The sequence below is a fragment of the Oryx dammah genome, unplaced genomic scaffold, assembly GCF_014754425.2.
Source record: "Oryx dammah isolate SB20612 unplaced genomic scaffold, SCBI_Odam_1.1 HiC_scaffold_2, whole genome shotgun sequence".
Classification (NCBI taxonomy): Eukaryota; Metazoa; Chordata; class Mammalia; order Artiodactyla; family Bovidae; genus Oryx; species Oryx dammah.
In genome coordinates this window covers 133,095,806-133,114,134 of record NW_024070186.1, presented here as the reverse complement: position 1 = coordinate 133,114,134, position 18,329 = coordinate 133,095,806, and positions in this window count along the sequence as shown.

The window sequence follows — 18,329 nt, the reverse complement described above, 5'->3', positions numbered from 1 at the left end:
CATAAGGGTGGTATATCTGCATATACCTCTGCATATCTGAGGTTATTGATATTTCTCCCGGCAATCTTGATTCCAGCTTGTGCTTCTTCCAGCCCAGCGTTTCTCATGATGTACTCTGCATAGAAGTTAAATAAGCAGGGTGACAATATACAGCCTTGACATACTCCTTTTCCTATTTGGAGCTAGTCTGTTGTTCCATGTCCAGTTCTAACTGTTGCTTCCTGACCTGCATATATGTTTCTCAAGAGGCAGGTCAGGTGGTCTGATATTCCCATCTCTGTTAACCTTCCCCAAATAATACCTTTTTATTAAAATTAAGGTTAATGTATTAGAACTTACTGCTCTTAGAGAGAACACAATCATGGTAGAGTTCTTGCAGTACCTCAGAAGTAGGGAGTCAAAATTGATATTTACATATTTTGTGGCTCTTGACTTAAGTGGCTTAAGATGAGTTTTTCAAGACACACAATAGATTGGACATGGAAGGAGGTTTATGACCTAACAGTACGTGTAATATTGGTGGGAAAGCAAAGGTTTTGAGTAGAAAGAATTTTAATAGTTAAATTGTTTATGATAACAGATCTTGTTTACTCAGGTGAGCAGAATGCTAACATTAATAAATGAATCTGCAGGATCTGCCTGAAGCAAAGAATAAAGTCATTTATTATTTTACAGTCTTACTTTTCCCTAGCAAAAATTTCCTGGTACAAGCAACATAGTCATGTTGACACAGATGATTTCAATTATTAGTGCTACCTACCACATCATGTTTGATGAAGGTAGTCACAGTTTTTCTACAGAAAAATACTACTATGCTACAGAAAATTATTCTACTATATCTTCTGCAAGAGAGACGAAAAGGGGGAAAAAAAAAAAACAGTCCTAAAATATATTTGACTAAGAGGAAAGATGAATGAAAAAGAGAGGATATTTGATAAAACAGGCTTTCTAATGTTAGGCCACTAGTTCTCAACAGATGGTTTGAAGAATATTGATTCTAAGGAAGCTTCAGGATATTATGTTAAATTCCATCTTCAAATGCATTGGAAAACAATGAGTTAATTAATGTTAGACAGGAGCTCCCTTCTCTGCAAGGCATCTCAGAGCCTTTAGTATATTAAGGTACTTCTGAATCTCCAACAGTGGTATGACACACAAAAAAATTGTCATGTGTACATTGGGGAGGGTCCCCTGAGACCAGTGGATAATGAAGTTCAGTTAAAGAAATACTGTTATACACTAACAAAATTATATAATACTAAGAAGTTACATAGTTACACTTGTTTTTTACCTTCGAAGTCATGTGTAAATAAAAAAATCATGACTAGAAATGTTTGAAGTTGCACATCAGGATATAAGTAATATTTTATAAAGATTACTTGGTGAATTTGGGGGAACAAATAGAATACCTGGTTGTGAATAGTCTTCACATTTTGTGTCATTATTGTGCACTGAAATTAGATTTGTATAAATTTGATTCTTTTTCGTTGTGGAGCTAAAATCATATTATGATTGAAATTTTAAAATGTATCCTATTTTGAGGGACATTTCAGGAGTAAACAACTAGTGTTGCCTATAGAAGAATTTGAGTTTGGCATATTTACATAACACTCACCATGGAGCCCATCTGACATGTTCTAACTCTGCTTTTTCTGAGGAATCTAGGTTTAGGCAAATAACACCCCTGTCCTTTAGATAACTTATGAATGAAGTGAATGATATAAATTTGTTCTTAGAATAAAACAAAGTGACAAATCTGGTAAAGCCCTTGAAACATTACTTTGCTGCTGCTAAGTCCCTTCAGTCATGTCCGACTCTGTGCAACCCCATAGACGGCAGCCCACCAGGCTCCCCCGTCCCTGGGATTCTCCAGGCAAGAACACTGGAATGGGTTGCCATTTCCTTCTCCAATGCATGAAAGTGAAAAATGAAAATGAAGTTGCTCAGTCGTGTCCGACTCTTCATGACCCTGTGGACTGCAACCTACCAGGCTCCTCCACCCATGGGATTTACCAGGCAAGAGTACTGGAGTGGGTTGCCATTACCTTCTCTAGTTCTCAGTATTAAGTAAATGCTAACTATTGTTACTAAAAGCATACAAAGTTTTCAAAAGTTTACTTTTAAACTTCTCACCATTTTCTCCAATGAATTTTGATAATATTTTCATTATTTAATTATATACATGGGTCAAAGCCTAGTATTTCAAAACACCATAATGTATGTCATTTTCAAACCTAGACTCCAGATGGTAAAAAACAAACCTAAATTTTTATACCAATAATTCACCTGGATTATTAGAGCTTTTAAAATTCAAGAAACTATAAATGTAGTTGGATACTTATGCTTCTATCCAAATGCAGCTTCAGCCTTTAGAAATATTCTTTCCTGACTGATTGTAACTGAACACAATATGATGACTGAAGAAAAGAGCTCTTATCAGTGGCATCCATTCTACCCCCACAGCATTTTGATTAAGTTGCTGGTGTCTAAACATCATCTATAATTGTATTCTTGAAGATAGATGACCAAATTTGTCATCAGGCCACAAGAGTTATTAACTGGTGTTGTGCTCATAATTTCCAAAGTGACATTAAAAAACAATCTACTTCCTGATAGTTAAGGAAGGGAGAGAGGAAGACATAAAATGGAAGAGGCAGGGGCTAGGCAAGAGAGGAGGTAGTTTCCTTTGCCAGGGAACAGCTGTAGATCTAGGCAAGAAGGGGAGGAAACGGCACATTCATGCCCTGGATGAAATTAGTATAAATCTACAGCTATACCCAGATGGTGTGATTTCACAACTTTCATTTTATAACACTTGGTTTTGTGGCAAAATGGTCAATTTCTCTACTGGATCATACTTGTAAATTCTCTAGCAAAGTGTCACATTTTTCATGTAAATACTTCCAAAGCAAAACTTATTTTTAGCATCAAAGATAGGAAAGAAGTCTCGAGCATCCTCTTTCGGAGGCACTTATGTAACTGTTTTCTATAAGAACTTCAAAAGAAAAAGAAATTCAAAGAAACAGTCAAAGAAACAGTCAAAAGTGTGGATAAGGAACATTCAGTTAACATGACTAAATTATTTTGAAGCTAGAATAAAATCTTCAGTGGATGCTTTAAAAACCTGACTTGAGTTCCAAATATGATGCTTTAATAACATTAAAGAACTGCTGGTTGCAATTCTTCATTCATCAAGCAAACATTTATTGGGAGTTATCTTAATGGTAGAGGCCATTATAGAAATGATAGTGAACCTCATGAAAATTATGTTGTGTATGGGAGACAGAAAAAGAATAATTTAAAACAATGGCAAGGTATTGATAACGAGAAGCAATTATGGAGATTGAGAGAGCCTGAGGAGTGGACTTCTGGTGCTTCTATATAAGGTAATGAAATGTCACCAAACTGAGTGGATACTTGAAGTAGGAAATCACAGGCTATGTTTCAATATGAAACTGAATCATTGAAAATAGACATGTTAAATTGAGAAAACTTGTTTCCTTCACTTTTCATATAGTAAATATGCATGGTACCAGGCATACCGGAAATAGGCAGACTGGCTTTGACTAATCCTAAACCTAACTCTGGAATAAAAGATGGGTTAATTTCCAAATTATGACCCAAACTATTTGATGGTATTTGATGAAAGAAGGGTGAATGAATCTAGGGAGATAATCCCCACTGTCCATTTAAATGATGAGAGTGGTTTTAATAGGCTGTCAATATGCATATTTAATTAATCAATAATTTTATATCATTAATAAGTGTGTTAGTTGTATCAGTCAAGGTTCTCCAGAGAAATGAAACCAGTAGAAGAAATCAATATGTCTGTATCAATAGTTATCTCTACATCTAATGAAAGGAAAGACTTATTTTAAGGAAATCACTCATAGGATTAAGAGGACTGACAAGTTTGATACCTATAGCGTGGCCTTGAAGGCTGGAAACTCAAGCAAACATTGATGTATTCTTGATGTATAATTCCTTTTTCTGTAGGAAATCTGTTCTTAAGGTTTTGAAATGATTGAGATTCACCCACATCATGGAGGGTAATCTGCTTTACTTAAAGTCAGCTGATTATAAATGTTAACCACATTTCCAAAATATACTTAATAGAAACACTTAAATCAATGTTTCGTTAAGTGCTTGAGTACTATAGCCTAACTAAGTTAACATGTAAGACTAATCACAATACTTTAAAGAGATCAGAGTCTTTGCCTGGGGAAGATGTTTTAATTAGAAATTCTAAGGACAGGGAGGCCTGGCGTACTGCGATTCATGGGGTCTCAAAGAGTCGGACACAACTGAGCAACTGAACTGAGCAACTGAACTAAGCACAGAATGTGGCTAAACCCAATTGAATGAATAGTATCTAGGATAGAAAAAAAGAAAAAAAAAACTAGTTACTGTACCTTATAGCCACTAAGAGTCATGATGCTATCATATGAGAGGAGAGAGAGAAGATACTGACAAGCCTTTGCTGCCCTTGTTACAGAAATAGTTAAGTGCTGGCAGATATGAGCATCAACATTGTATGATATCTATTTTGTTTTACATACAGAGAAATGAAGGCAGGATGCCTTATCCATTCTAATAATTCAGTAATCTCTTTCAGTATAAAGTGCCACAAAATTCACTCTGGGTAGGAAATAGTTTGGACACATCTTTATTAAGTTACATACTTCACTCTCAGGAGAACACTTATCTTGAAAGGAGAAAAAGGGAGAGGGTTCAGCACATGTCTAGAAACTATAAGACAGATGATCAACAGCAAAGCTGCATACTCTCAAAAGTAATGTGATGTGCTTTGAGCATCAATATATAAATCATTAATAGTGATCTATTAGGGCTTCCCTGATAGCTCAGCTGGTAAAGAATCTGCCTGCAATGCAGGAGACCCCAGTTCAATTCCTGGGTTGGGAAGATCCGCTGGAGAAGGGATAGGCTACCCACTCCAGTATTCTTGGGCTTCCCTTGTGGCTCAGCTGGTAAAGAATCCACCGGCACTGCAGGAGGCCTGGATTCAATCCCTGAGTTGGGAAGATCCCCTGGAGAAAGGAAAGGCTACCCATTCCAGTTTTTTTGGCCTGGAGAATTCCATGGACTGTATAGTCCATGGAGTTGCAAAGAGTCAGACACAACTGAGTGACCTATAGCTCTCTGTAAAAGAAATTGATAATTATAACAGCATTTTCAAAAAAATCATCTATAGTAGCCAAAATTTTACTTTCTCAGATCCATCTCTGTTTTTTTTAGTTCACTTACCAGGCTGGGGCTAGTGTGATATGAATCTGGAAAGCAAAAGCTGATAGGTCATTTGCTTTAATATTTCTAAATGTAAAAATAAAGTAGGCATACAGTTTCCATTAATTTCCTACAGATTTTGTAGTCAAGTGACTATGGGAGCCATCAAATCCATAGATAAGAGTCTTAATTGTCCCTGGATAATATACTGAGAATGCAGGCAGCAAAATAATTTGGTTTCTTCTTCATATGACTGATGACCTATGCCAGTAAGTTTTTGCTCACATTTTTAGTTAAGTAATGTGCAGAATTTTTCCAGTATGTAAATTTAGAGTAAGTCAGAGAACTAGGAAATCATCTTTCCTGATATTAGCCTAGAGGACTGACATAATCAGATTTGCAATTTATAACTGCATTGTAAATGACACATTGGAGGGACTGGAAGTTTAGAGTCAGAGATGTCTTCTAGGAAGCTATTTCAACACAGGAGGTGAGAATTTGGAGAGGAATATATAAAGAAAAGAAACCAAGAATTAAAAAAAGAAAACCATCAGGATACTTGCAATGATATAAATATTCAGCATCCTTACTGTGGTAGGAGATATTCAAATTCATGTGATAATATTGTATAGACCTACATACATACACACACAGAACAAATACTGAGGAAACATGAATAAGATTTGTAGATTTTATCAAATCAGATCAGTATCCTGGTTGTGTGTGTGTGCTCAGTCACTCAGTCTTGTCCAACTCTTTGAGATCCCATGACCTGTAGCCCTCCAGGCTCTTCTGCCCGTGGGATTTTTCAGGTAAGACTAGTGGAGTGAGTTGCCATTTCCTCCTCCAGAGGATCTTCCTGACTCAGGGATGAATTGTAGGTGTATTCTATACCGCTAGTGCCACCTGATACTATAATATCATTGTGCAAATTGTTATACTGGGAGTGACTGGGTAATGTGTTGTTACAACAGGGAGCAGCTAGGTAAATACAAAATAAGTAGGTCTATTTTATTACTTCTTACAACTGCCTGTGAACCTGTAATGATGTCAGTGAAGATTTCAGTGAAAAGAACAGGCAGGACTTGGTAACTGATGAGCTGTAAGTAGAGCAGAGATGAAAATTTTTAGGCTGACACATTGGACAAATGATGATGATGTCATTCATGGGATAAAAAGACAAGGAGAAGAAAGATTTGAGGAAAGTTGGTGATGCCTGCTGAACCGTCTGTTAGGTACGTAAGTAATAAATAGGCGTAGAGCTAAAGGACAACTCTTAACCTGGTGATATAGAGTTTAGAGACGTCAGAAGGAGTAATGTTTGCAGAGAAGAGAATGCTTAAGATTATCTGCTACTAGTAAGTCTAATATTTTATGGTTCCAACCTATCTGAGAAAGTTTGAAGGTACAGTGCATGAAAATTTAAAAGGGTCAGGGAATAGGTAAAACATTTCCTTAGTATTCTCATTGAATCACCCATTAGTCCATAGTGAGATTATCTGTGACGGATGGTATTTGCTCTCTTCTCCACACAAGTCCCTCTTAAGATGAGTTCCTTCCACAAAACTGAATTCCAAAATTCCAGGGACCAGGTTCCAAAACTGAGCAGGGCGTCACAATTTAAGTTCAAACCATTGACTGTGAATTTCTTAATTCTAAACATTTCTCCACTGCCATTGTTTTGCAATATCAAAAAAATTTTGAAATTTTTACGGGCTTGAAAATGTAATAGTGGGGAAAAGTTTATAGGTTTAAATTCAAGTACTCAATTAAAAAATGCAGAGAATGCAATTTAACACATTTTCTCTGATTCATCAGCTGTTTAAAGACCTCTGGGCTTCCCTGGTGGCTCAGATGGTAAAGAATTTGCGTGCAATGCAAAAGACCCAGTTTTGATCCCTGGGTGGGGAAGATCCCCTGGAGAAGGGCATGGCTACCCACTCCAGTATTCTTAAGGCTTCCTTGATGGCTCAGATGGTTAAGAATCTGCCTGCGATGTAGGAGACTCAGGTTCAGTCCCTGGGTGGGGAAGATCCTCTGGAGAAGGGAATGGCTGCCCACTCCAGTATTCTTGCCTGGAAAATTCCATCGACTGAGGAGCCTAGCAGCCTACAGTCTATGAGTTGCAAAGGGTCAGACACGATGGAAGGGAAAGATAACTGTTGCATAGTAAGTCCTCATGCAATTAAAAAAATCAGTCCCCCCGTGTTATTGACATTTAGGCTCAGATCAACAGCAAAAATTGAGTCAATACTAGATCTTATAAAACAAAGACTTCTGGAGAGTGGGAGACAGAAAAATGTGTTTAAAAGAGCTCTTTTCTTTTAAATGAATGCCTGTTACATTGGAGAACAGACTAAAATATTTCCTCAAATCTTAACTCTTTGCATATTTTATTGACCCTCATGATATTTTTCTGGAAAAGAACATATTCTATATTTTTCTCATCATCTGTTGATCTGTTGGATGAGAGAAACAAACTTGTACCATTTCATTTTTATTCATCTTCACTTACAGCTTTAGCAAAAGTTGTCTCTTATTCTTTTTTTCTTAAGCTTCTTATGCAAATGAAAGACTTTTCTCCTTCAATGTAAAACTTCCTACTATTTCAAGTAAGCATCTTTGTGAGATATTAGTATGATTTTGATTTGGATCCATTTTAATATTCTTTAAGTGTATATTTGATATTTTATGTTAACATTAATGTTTGTTTTAGGTTCTTCTTTATTTTTCATCACCACTAATCCTCAAAAAGCAATAAACTTTTATCCAGTTTTATATTAAAATACAACTATTTTAAATGTTTCAGTTTTAAAAGCAAAGCAATCTTGCATTCTTATAAATTTTCTTATCAATTTCAGTGTGAAATTTACTCTACCAAAAATTGCTTAAGCTTTCAATTAACTTGTAATATGTTATAAAAGTTGCCTTAATAAGGAAAATGTTTCATTAAAAGTTACAAGTGTGAAATCTGGGTTTTTTTCTTAATGTTATTTTCAAAACATCCTTTTAAATGGTTCTATTATTATTGTGTGAATTTTGCTCTGATCACTGACCATTGCTTCATCTCTTTTTAAAAATCATTTTCAGATATTTTTCCAAAATTTGTAGCCTACTCTATCTCTCCTATTTGACTGTGGCCTTCCTTACCACAGATATTTCTCAACATGTAACTGAATACATTATAGTCTCTATTTTTAAAAAAATTTTCTAAATATCTCTTCTTAATCTGTATGACCTACTTTGATTTATTTCCCCATTACCCTTTACTACTAATAAATTTCTGATTTTAATTAAATGTAAGGTATAATGCAGGCTTGGAATTTTAAGTGATGACTGTTTTCTTTATTTGGGTGTGGGGGTCGTCAAATTTTATCAACTTTTCTTCTTTCCTAATGATCAGCATCCAGTTAAGGAAGCTGGAAGTATCTTTTCAGGCACATTTATCTATCTGTCAACCAAGATTGAATTTTGTAAAAGGTGAATGGTTATTATTATTGTATTCTTAGGCACAGTTCCCTAATCTCATTTTCTTTTGTTTTCTGAAGAGGTTGGTATCTTGCTTTTTGAATTTTTACTTTCTTCCTTTTTGTTTTTCAGGAAAAATAGCAGAGTATCATAAACTCCAACTAAAATAACATGGGTCAGAAAAATATAGTGAATGAATTCTAATCTCTACCTCTTCATCAGTATGACAGTCATTCATCACTTATTTAATTCCATATGATTGGTTCCTTATGTATGAAATATGAAGTTGATTCACTGCATGCTCTAGGGCAGACACAGTGATAAAGAAATGCGTACCAATTTCGGCAAGCTCACAGATGCTTATGCAAGGATTTTTGCTTTATTTGGGAGTCATTTCTGCATAGAGGTCTTGTGTTTCTGGACATCTTGTAAGCAGAGGCTCTGATGGCTTTTGTTCTGGCCCGTATTTCCCATATAGTGAACAGTCTTGAAAATTAGCAGTGTTGTCTCTCTGCTAGACAGAAGGCAGTTTTATTTACTCTTCAATATAATCAAGTTACTGTTTCTCTCTGAGACACATGTTGGGCAGATTTACATTTGGCATCTTATAAAAGATTGGCAGACTTGTGCTTACCAAGGGAGAGAGGGATTGGAGAAGCTTGGATTGGGAGTTTGGGACCAGCACATGCAAACTATTATACATAGGATGGTTAAGCAGCAAGCTTCTATTGTGAAGCAGAGGGGATTGTTTTCAATATTCTATAATAAACCATAATGGAAAATATATTTTTTTTAATGTTGAGGCTTCCTAAGCTTGGGGGTCCTTGGCTGTGATGTAAACACACTGTGTGCACAGAATCAACATGGGCCCATATCTCATTTCTAACCTCTTGGGATTTAGGAAACAAGGAGAACAAACCCACATGAACAGGAAGCTCATGCTGCCTGCTAAACCATGAGTAGTCAAGTCATGTATTTCTGACCCAGGAGTCTTGTGTTTACTGTCAGCATACATGAGTCTATGTCACACTAACTTAACAGCTTACAAGTAGAGTAAAATCTGGACCTTCCACAGTTCTTGACACTCTGGTATAAAATAGTGGGCAACAGGAATCTTTAATGAAGTAAATAAATAATAAAACTATTCTAGAACCCTAAAATATTCAGAAGTAGAAAACGTATTTGACAGTTTTCTCTATACAGTCAAAAACATAGTTAAAATCACTCTGCTGAAAAGGATGACAGTGGTCCAGAGGAAGGCCAAGGATACGTACATGTGGACATGAAGGCTGGCGAACTAGACGCATGTATCCTGAAGGAGGGGAGAATATATACAACACGTTTAATGAATCCAAAAAGTGAACATAAACTTCCAGTTTCAACAAATCATATGGCATTGGTGCTATTGGGCATGAGAGATGGTGATCATGAAAGTAAAATAGACAATAATAAAGAATGACATTCTGAAGAGAAAAGAGTCTCTACAGTGATCGTGAGATGTGAGAACCAAAATCCGCAGAAGTCAAATTGGAGAAAGACTCGGAAGTGGCATTTGCTTTGCTTAATAGAAGAAAATTGGAACTATTTCAAGAACAATTTCAGTTGAGAGGTGAGTGTAGAAGGCTGAATGGAATAAATGAATACAATAATAAATGGTAGCCATTGATGCTTTCAAATTGTGATGCTAGAAAAGACTCTAGAGAGTCCCTTGTATAGCAAGGAGATCAAGCCAGTCAATCCTAAAAGAAATCAACCCTGGATATTCATCAGAGGGACTGATGCTGGAGCTGAAACTCCACTTTGGCCACCTGATGTGAAGAGTTTACTCATTGAAAAAGACCCTGATGCTGGGAAGAACTGAAGGCAGGAGGAGTAGGGGTGACACAGAATGAGATGGTTAGATGGCTGACTGACTCAATAGACATGTGTTTGAGCTAACTCCAGGAGATAGTGAAGGACAGGGAAACCTGGTGTGCTGCAGTCCATGGGGTTGCAAAGAGTCAGGCAGGACTTAGCAAATGAACAGCAATTCTTTTGTTGATAGACATTTAGGTTCCTTCCATGTCCTGGCTACTTAGTAAATATATACAATGGGATATTACTCAGCCATGAAAAAAACAAATGTGAATCAGTTGAACTTATGTTAATTAACCTAGAGCCTGTTATACAGAGTGAAGTAAGTCATAAAGAGAAAAACAGATAATCTATAACATCACATGAACGTGGAATCTAGAAAAATGGTATAGATTAATCTATTTGCAAAGCAAAAATAGAGGCACAGATGTAGAGAACAAACACGGATACCAAGGGGAGACAGGTGGTGGGATGAATTGGGAAATTGGGATTGACATATATATATATGCTATTGATTGACTATGTGTAAGATAGATAGTTCATGAGAACCTACTATATAGCACAGGGAACTCTATTAAATGCTCTGGGGTGACCTAAATGGGAAGGAAATTGAAAAAGAAGGGATATATGTATAAGTATAGCTGATTCACTTTGATGTATAGTAAAAAGTAAACACATGATTCTAAAACAATTATACTCCATTAAAAATTAATAAAACAAAGTAAAATAAATTTATCTTATTAGCCAAAAAATTAAATAGTTTCAAAGAACATTTATTTTAAAAGATAAAATCATGCTTCATGCAAACATAAAGCAGACACATACCAAAGCTTTTATTTAATTCATTAATTGATGAAGGAGACGGTAAGACATCACTAATTCACAGGAGACTTCAAAGGACCACTCAAGAATGCTGAAATGATTTACAAATATATGTAAAACTGGTGAATATTCACAGAACAATAATCAACCATGTATCCACTAGGTACAATTTGCATTTCCGCTAATGTTCTATAACTTTTAGTGGCAAAATGGTTCAAAAACATTGGAAGGCAGAGATAAACCTGGGAGATCCACTAGGAAGAAGCCTTAGTGGGAGGTTTTAACATTTTGTATTTTTTCACAGTTTTTCTTGTGATAGGATATAAGGAAATGCTGAAAGTAAATACAGAAAGATGTAGGAAACTGAAACAAATTTTGCATTGCATTATATTAGGAAAGATACTGAAATGAGATTATGATAGGAACAACTAAATAATTCTATAATCTTGATATGTAATTCACTTTTCAATGTGAATTTCTTATCAACAATAAGAACAGTTAGAATCCCAGCTAAGATATGTTCAAACTTCTCTTTTAACACAAAGTACTTTTCCTTGATTTTCTTCACCTGTAAAACCCTAAGATATTTTTCAGTAAGTAATGGAAGAAAAGTTATGACCAACCTAGATAGCATATTGAAGAGCAGAGACATTATTTTGCCAACAAAGGTCTGTCTAGTCAAGGCTATGGTTTTTCCAGTAGTCATGTATGGATGTGAGAGTTGGACTGTGAAGAAAGCTGAGCACCGAAGCATTGATGCTTTTGAACTGTGGTGTTGGAGAAGACTCTTGAGAGTCCCTTGGACTGCAAGGAGATCCAACCAGTCCATTCTGAAGGAGATCAGCCCTGGGATTTCTCTGGAAGGAATGATGCTAAAGCTGAAACTCCAGTACTTTCACCACTTCATGCGAAGAGTTGACTCATTGGAAAAGACTCTGATGCTGGGAGGGATTGGGGGCAGGAGGAGAAGGGGACGACAGAGGATGAGATGTCTGGATGGCATCACTGACTCAATGGACGTGAGTCTGAGTGAACTCCGGGAGATGGTGATGGACAGGGAGGCCTGGGGAGCTGCGATTCATGGGGTCGCAAAGAGTCGGACACGACTGAGCGACTGAACTGAACTGAATGTAAATTTCTTATACAATTTTAAGGGAGGTGCAAATTTCTATTCTTTATCATATCATACTCTATACGGCTTTTCCTAAACTGCACGTGCTTATATAGTTTAAAGTGAAGTTCAGAATTTGGATTTATTGTATTGTATATTATTTTGTTGTTTAACCTGCCTCATGATCATATGCAACAAGTTAATTTTAAAATACAAAAGGATTAAATTTAATTTAAATTTTACTTAGTCATACCCAGTGAAAATTAAAGTGGCAAAATATTTTAACATGAAACAATATAAAATTAAAATAAGCTTAGAAGTATTTTTATTGCTTTGTCATTATATTAGATAGATTCTCATAGTAGAAAAAATAGTATGTGTATATTTTATCTATTGGTTTTATGTATTAGAATATATTTTTCATGTATGGTTGAACTGATATATTAAACAATTCTGTCTGTTATACTGTTCAATTTATATTTTATAAATGTAGTAGGTAGTGGTTGAGAAAGGCCACTGTATAATTGATAAGGGAGAAGGTATGACAAAATTTTATAGAAAAGGTAGCTTTCTTTTAGATCCATTTTAACTACTATTATTGAAGGAAATGTATAACATGGCCCTTTGAAATATAATTTTAGAAATTATTTTTCATTCAGTTGACTTTTTATGCAGCATAAGCCTGTTGTCACATTTAAAAGCCTGTCATGTGGGCTCAAGGTCTTGTTTTTAATCATCAGACCCGTTACAAAAGGGATCGCTTTGTGTCTACTACTCCTTGACACATTTTATTATGTCTTATAGTACAGTGAACTGAACTGCTATATTTCAGAATTAAGATCCAACACTTAATATATATTAAATGTTAAGATTTAGTTTTTGTAAAAGAATATGAACATTTGGTGACTTGAATAAAATTTAACTAGCTTTCCTTTTCTTCCCCCCTTTAAAGAATCTGCCTGCAGTGCAGGAGACCCGGGTTTGATCCCTGGATTGGGAAAATCCCCTGGAGAAGGAAATGGCAACCCACTCCAGTATCCTTGCCTGGAAAATCTCATGGACAGAGGAGCCTGGAAGGCTGCGGTCCATGGGGTCGCAAAGAGTCGAGCATGACTGAGCAACTAACACTTACTTACTTACTTAATTAATTGAATCAGTGACTTATTCTGAGATAATGCCAAAATGTTGATGGCATATGAAAACTTTTTTTGAATTTCAGTGAACTTTCTATCCATTTTTTAAAAAACAAACTTCTTGTTTTTCGGGCAAGCAAAATAGCAAAGGGCATAAAATGGAAAAGGTTGTTTTTACTGACTTTGACACAGTTGAGTGGTTTTCCTAGGAGAACACTGAGTTTTTATTTTTGTGACTGCCCCTTTTCTTTCTATTGTATAACCTCTTCCTGTCTGGTTTATATACCGGGGGTTATCTTTATGGCTGGTTAGTAGTTTTTCTAATTTTCTCCCACATGTGACATTTTGGAAACTGCATGGCAGACAAAGGGTAAAAAAAAATCACTTATGATCTTCAAGAACCTCATGCTCTTAAACCAAGTTGTGCAAACTCAAAAATCCCTAGAAATCAGAAATGTAATAACAATGTATGAAGAAGATGAACTTTGAGAAACATAGGTGTGATTGACATACAACAAGCTGAACATTTCATGCCTACAACCTGATGAGTCTGGAGCTAAGTCTACATCTATGAAACCATCACCTCAGTCTATTCTGTAAGCGTGTCCATTATCTGCAAAAGTTTCCTATTTATTAATAAGAATATTTATGATCTATCTTCTTAGTAAATGTTAAGTACACAGTTCAGTATCATTAACTGTAGACTCTATAAGTGGTTACAAAAAGAAAAAAAAAAGGAACAAGAGGGAGAAATCAGGGCTTTGGACAAGTTAGGTAGCATTTATACTTGGGAGAACATAGCTACTGCCTACTCCCAGCAAGTTGCTGCCAGATCTTCTGAAAATTTAAAGAGTTGGAAATTCAAACTTTTATGCAAAATCTCTTGGCTGTTAAGTGTTGGCACCTAATTCAGAGTTAACATCAACAGCAGTCACATTTCACAAGCTAAATCTCTGCAGGCCAAATTCAACAAGGACTATGACCCAAGAAACTTTCTGAGTAGTGTATTTCGGCTATCCATGCAGCTCCCAGCCCTCTTTGAGCTCTGATCTCTTGGTGACGACAGAGCTGCAAGAGTAAACTTCCTTCTTCTCTAAAAAAACTTTGTTCACATTGCTGCAAAAATCTTCAACAAATACTGTTCAATCACAGCATGATATTTCTTAAGCTACAGTGGTCTCTGATTACTGTTGAGGAAGGTTACCAGAAATGGCTCAGATGGTAAAAAAAAAATCTGCCTGCAATGCGGGATACCTGGGTTTGATCCCTGGGTTAGGAAAATCCCTGGAGAAGGGAACAACTACCCACTCCAGTATTTTTGCCTGGAGAATTCAATGGACAGAGGAGCCTGGCAAGCTACAGTCCATGGGATTGCAAAGAGCTGGATACGACTGAGCAACTTGCACGTTCACCAGATTGGAATTCTGAAAATTTAGATTTCATGAATTTGAGCAAGAAATGAGAAATTTTATTTGATAAGTTTTGCCTTATAGGCTTGTTGTGATGATGAAATGTGATAATATATAATAAAGTACTTTGTAGATTAGAAAGAACAGACATATCAGCTACCACCAGAATTCCAAGTTAGTACTTTGTAATGATAGCTTTTAAAACTTACGTGTTATCTCTTCACTTGTTTTTTTCCTGCTGGTCTCCTATCCTTCTATAACACAATGTAAATTTTTGTGGCTTTTTAACAGTGTACCTTGGCCCATGATTCTAGTTCTGACTTAACAGTATTGCAGTGGCTCTTCCTTTTCGTAAGAACTCTGATCTCTAGGTTAAAAATCTAGAATGCTGAACACATTTGTTCTTACTTGTCCTACAAAATGATTCTTTAGTGTTTTCTCTGTATAATTTTCTTTCCATGCAAGTTCCTTCCATAAAATTGTTTTCTCTAGGGGAACAGATACCATCTTAGAGTGAAATACTAGGCAAGTATTTGGCTCAGTGGAAAGGAATCCACCATGCAGATGTGGCAGGAGCTTCAGGTTTGATCCCTGGGTCAGTAAGATCCCTGGAGGAGAAAATAGTAACACATTCCAGTATTCTTGCCTGGGAAATCCCATAGACAGAGGAGCTTAGTGGTATACAGTCCACGGAGTTGCAAAAGATTTGAACACAACTTTAACCAAACAACAATGAATTCTATTTAAAGAAAATAAATTATTTTCAAAATTTCTGTATTTTCTAGCAAGAAGTTATGAATGTACATCTGAATTCTCTTGCTGCTGCTACATAGCCCCTTTTCTCACTCAAGTTGAGGTCTTAAGGCAAGGAGGTTCTTAGGCATTTTATCTACTTTGGGGCATTTTCTTGAACCATCCCCTTCAATTGATCCTCATCCTCAACATTCTATCAGTGAAAAAAGATGTTCTCTTCCAGGATCTAGTAGAAAACACACCATCTTCATTTAGATTTTCTCAGTTTCCCCAATTTATCTACTTATCTATCAACCCTTAAATATCAACTTTTGATAAAATATTTATATCTGTTTCACTGGATTATTTGAAACATAATAATCCTCATAATAAGCCTCTTATTTTTGACTATACATTAGTTATTCAAAGGCCTGAGACATTTATTTTAATGAATATAATAATAACAATAGTCACTATTTATTGTTCATATTTTGAGCACCTGCAAAGTGTTAAACATTTGTGTGTGGGTGTGCTCAGTTGCGTCTGACTTCATGACCCAATAGACTGTAATGCACCAGGCTTCTCTGTCCATGAGATTTTCCAGGCAAGAATACTGGGGTGGGTTGCCTTGTCTTCTCCGAGGGGTCTTGCCAACTCAGGGATCAAACCCATGTCTCTTGCATCTCCTGCTTGGGCAGACAGATTCTTTACCACTGTACCACCTGATTATACATTTAATATCTCATTTAAGGTTCACAATAGTCCCGTGAGGTAAATACTATTGCGTCCCATTGTACAGAAGAGAGAGTGGAGACACTGTTCTCTCATCTTCCAGCAAAGAAGAGTCAGAGCTAGAATTTGAACCAGGCAATGCAGTATGAAGTTGTTGTTCAGTTGCTCAGTCATGTCCAACTCTCTGCAACCCCATGGCCTGCAGCACACCAGGCTTCCCTGTCCTTTACCAACTCCTGGAGTTTGCTCACACTCATGTCCTTTGAGTTGGTGATGCCATCCAACCATCTCAAAGTTCTCTGTGCATAAAAGTATTCAGCACATTTTTAATGGAACCAGTGGGTCAATTTGCTGTTCAAATTCTTTAACTCATGGGATTCTCTGCTTCATCACTGATAAGAAACAGCCACAAAAACTTTAGAAAGGATATACCAGTTTATGAAATGATCAAAACTAAAGGTAAATATGCTCTTCCAAAGGGAACTCTTCAATTTTAATTTTTTCAATAAGAGAACTGTATATGAGATAATGGAAATATGATGGTTTTCAAAGTAAGATGTTTTCTTTTTAGAGAAAATGCAAAGTTGTTTTATTTTTTTCCCAACTGTTTGTCAAATTATGGTCAATTAACCAAATAATATACTCTGCTTGTTTTTGTAAATAGAGTTTTCTTGTAACACAGCCATGCCCAATCATTTCTGTATTGTTGATAAGTGCTCTCACATTTCAGTCACAGTGTTGAGTAGCTACCCTGTAAGGAAAGAGTTTCTGCCCCTGTTCTAAATAAAAGACATTTAAAAACTTGCATGTCTTCTCTCTTTGATACAGAATTACATGTGGAAAAAATGCACACATCTAAATGGTTCTTAAATTCTACACTCAAGATTACATTTGCATTTTCAGGGGGCATACAAAATAACACTGGGAATCCTCATGAACATTATGAAGATTACCTACCAAAAAGAAGTGAACGGCTCGCCCAAGCTTACTATAATAGCTTGAGCTCATGCAACTCTATTATACCATTGTTCTACCTACACTGAACAATGTATAGCTGCTGCCATCCATGTTTCCACTGTTTATCTGAAATTCAAGGAATAGCTGATTAAAAATTGTATATGATTATATTTACAAATAACTGTAAAAGCTCCATGCATTAAATTACATTTTCTTCCCTTAAATTCCTCAAGTGATGACTTTTAATCATTAGGAAATAGCTGTACATCCCATTAGTTATTTAAAATCTCCACGGTCCTCTGATACTTAAATTGAAATATTTTTAGTTGTTTCCAAAAATGAAATATATGAAATGAATGTATTTTTTCTCTATAAGCATATTCTTTTGTGTTGATGTTTAACCATATTGACTGTATTTCAGATAATGTACAAAGGATTCCTGTTGTGAGTTCATAGCACCGAATCTCTTTGAGTGATGTTTCCATTGTCACAGCATCCTATACATCCCACAAGACAGTTCTTAGAATGCTCTACTAGTCAAACTATCTCTTTGTCCATATATTCAAATGAACTGTAGAGGTTATTAAGTTGCCCTTGGCAAATAGATTTATTTTTCTAAGACAAATGCTTTTATAAATTCAATGTGTGACAGTTTTATTATAAATTGTAAATAGAATACCCTGCCAGATTTTTATGACAGCCATTGCTAACTCATTTGGGTCCTTATTACATTTCAAGCTTTCATGTTTGTGTGTGTGTGTTTTTTTTTTTTTTAATCACTAGCAAGACTATATTGAGATGTTGCAAGTTTTACATTTTAGTGTTGGATTTATCTAATTGGCCCTTTCAACAGTAGCCTAGTTTAGG